Source organism: Zingiber officinale, chromosome 3A (genome assembly GCF_018446385.1).
Source record: "Zingiber officinale cultivar Zhangliang chromosome 3A, Zo_v1.1, whole genome shotgun sequence".
Lineage (NCBI taxonomy): Eukaryota > Viridiplantae > Streptophyta > Magnoliopsida > Zingiberales > Zingiberaceae > Zingiber > Zingiber officinale.
Window position 1 is genome coordinate 3,393,976 of NC_055990.1, and position 3,496 is coordinate 3,397,471.

Here is a 3,496-nt window from a genome sequence, read left to right on the forward strand (position 1 = left end):
AACTCCCACTTGACGGCTCAGAGCAATCCATTTTAAATTGGTATCAAAACTCAAGAACTGCTGATCTAGAATACCTTAACCTAGAAACAAAGGACTCTTTGAAAGGAATTTCTAATAATATTGGCGTAATATATGATCGACTTTTGTTGCATTCAAAAGTATCCATATCTGAATATTGAACACTGTTTGAAGTAATTAAGAAGAATCATTTGGAGAATTTGCAGACTTTACAAGAAGTTCTAAAGGAGCAAAGAAGGATACAGCAAGCTGTTCTGCAATTACAAAAGGAGGTGCTTCAGCACAAACACTTAACTGTAAAGGATATTAAAGAACTGATAGTGGAAATTACTAAACAACCAAAGCTGATTGAAGAAAAGGCATTAGCTCTCGCAGAAGACTCAAGAAAGCAAATCAAGCAAATTCAGGAAATAATGCATGAGGTAAAAAGGCAAGTGTCATGAACCTCCCTCTTTCCTCAAAATCAAAGGATTATGATGAAGTTCTAAGTAATACTGAGGAAATTAGTTCACCTGCTATTGGTTTTATTTTTGTAAAAGACGCCACCAACAAGGATATCAATAGGCAAAACAATACAATAATTGATCTGCTTTTAAAAATTAACAGTAAGCTAGATCAATTACTTGCAAAACCAACTTCAATTAGTACTGAGCAGGTACTAAGCCTTGCTAAGCAGCTGGAGAACTTTACCTTGGGAAAGGAAGGAAAAGCAAAAAAGGAACCCTTCTACGTGTATCAAGATCCCTTGAAGATATATAAGAAGGAAAAAGAGAAGCTAAATGGCAGCAAGGAGTAGACCGACAATTACTGAAAGAAGCACAACGAAAGTACTGGAACCTGTAACTGTTGGGACCTTGACGTTCGCTAGTGGGGGGTGAATAGCGTCTCACCCAAATCCTCGCTTCTTTCTACAATGTTAGTGCGCAAGCGGAAATACAAACAAGCAAGTAGAAAGACTAAAACTAAGAAAGGAAATGCAAACCGCTAACACGTTCGTTTACGTGGTTCGGAGATAAATTGCTCCTACTCCACGGCGTGTCCGTAAGGTGGACGATCCCTCAATCCGTCGGTGAATTAATCCCCAGAAACTCCGGCTAGCACAATCCTCCTTGTCGGTGGAGAGACCTCGCCACAACTCGATCAAGAGCACTTGGATTACTAGTGCACTAGTTGACTACTAATTAGAGGTTACCCACCACTAATTTCGTCAACTTCAACCAAGCTTCCAATGTTTGGTTATATAGGCCACGGGTTAGAAAACCCCGCCTACCAGTCGACTGCCAAAACATGCAGTCGACTGCCCTTTGTGGAAATTCGACCGTTGCAGCCCAACGGCACGATACCAACCCTTTGTTCGCTACCAGTCGACTGATGAAACCACCAGTCGACTGCTACAGTACTGCTACAGTAAACCCTAATTTTAGGATTTTACCCCGAGTACCTTCACTCAGCACTCGTTCTCGCCCGACCAACCTAGACCTAGCCTTCTAGCCTCTTCCATCAGCCTTGCGTCCCTCGGATGTCTCCCCATCATTCACGTCTTGCCTTCTAGAGCTTCCATTGGTCTTGTCATTGTTGTCGGGTCTTCCTTTGCCAAGAGGTCGCGCCTCCGGGACTTCATCCATTGCCAAGTCACACTTGGAGTTACGTTGCCAAGACTACATGCTTGGACTTACACCGCTAAGACTCATCCTTGGACTTTCCTCCTTTGCCAAGATCACACTTGGACTTACGTTGCCAAGACTACATGTTTGGACTTACACCGCCAAGACTCACCCGGACTTTCCTTGTTGTACCTGTATCCTGCACACTCACAATGCATATCAAATACAACAATAAACCTAACTTAAACCTTTGCCCAAACATCAAAACCTAGGGTACCCAGATTGCTCCAACAGTAACTTCCTCACAAAAAGATCAAATCAGAAGTTATAGAAGAATGATAAGACTCAGGTATGAAGCTCAAAGAAGATTGAGTAATTTAAGAGGTGGATCAAAGACTTTAGAGAGTCAGTTAAATCCAGAAGCTGAACTAGAACTTTCTCAAAGAAGGAGAACCTCGCTAGTTCCAGCAGAAACATTATATTCAACCAACTGGTCGGAACCTCGGCACCGGGTATATCAACATTATTCAGAAACAAGAATTCTAGTAACAGGAGGACAACAAAATCTTCCTTTGATAAATCAGGAAAGTTATGCCAGACTGCGACAAGAAAATATGCAACTAATCCATCTTGGATTAGTAATGATTAGAGTACATGCTCTACATCGCAGGAATGCTGGCGTAAATACTTTAATTGTCCTTCGAGACACACGATGGAGGGATGATAGGTCTATTATTGGGACCAAGAAAGTAAATCTCTTAGGAGGTACGCAATTAGTCTACATAGCTCCGAATATGCTAATTAGTGTAGAAGACTTTTTCCATCATATTGAGTTAGCAATTTAAACTCATGACTTTGAGGACTGGAATACTGATGAATCAAATTTATTCATTACAAGGGGACTAATTGGCAGATTAACTAATACAAGCTATGCTGGTTTTCGGTATAACGTACAAAATGTAGCAGACTACTTAGCCAGTACTGGAATTCATGCGGTTTCGACGTCACCAAGAACAATTACTGAGTTGCAAGAATGAGGTGGATTCTACAACCATCGATTATGTCCCAATCCGAAATCCTCAAGAGGTAAGAACTACAACCTTACTGGACGGTTCTATCTCATTATCCTTTCAAGGATATCAGGCGACAAAAAATCCACAAACAAGAAGATTAAGCAATTTTGATACTGAAGAAATTGGCAATGAAGGAGAAGAAGAGTTTGCTGGTGTAGTTACAAATGAATATGCCTTTCCATCATTTTATGATGAATATGGTTATCCAGACACTAATGGAAGATGGGATACCCTGGGAGAACCCAGTGGTAAATATAATTATTATGTTAATTATGCAGCATCACCAATACAACCGTTTGTTCCTCCAACTAAGCCCTCATGGGGAGACGAAAGTGAGAACGAAGATGGAGATGATGATGACAAAGAAATAGTGCTTCCAAGCATATGGGAAGACACACCCTGGGAGGAAGATCCCTACTATAAACCTGAAGATCTACCAGAAGGAGAAGAATATTACTTTGAAGAAGAAGACCGAGAGGTATATTTTTTTGCGCTTGAAGATTTAGATAATAACTATCCTACTATTTCACTAACTTCTGTATTGCATGAAGAGGATACTCAGCAGCTATCTCCTTATTGGGACAATAGTGAGAATGAATCTGAAGAATACTGGCAACAAGTGGTGGAGCAAGTAGAAGAATAGTATGCTGCGACACAAAATATAACAGAAAGGGTGAACGATCTATCTATCCAAGAAGGAGGAACATCCTCAATGGAAGAAAAGGAACCTAATGATTGGTTACCTTACGCAAGAATAGACCCCAAGGAGGAGGCAGCGCATATGGGGACAGATTCATTATT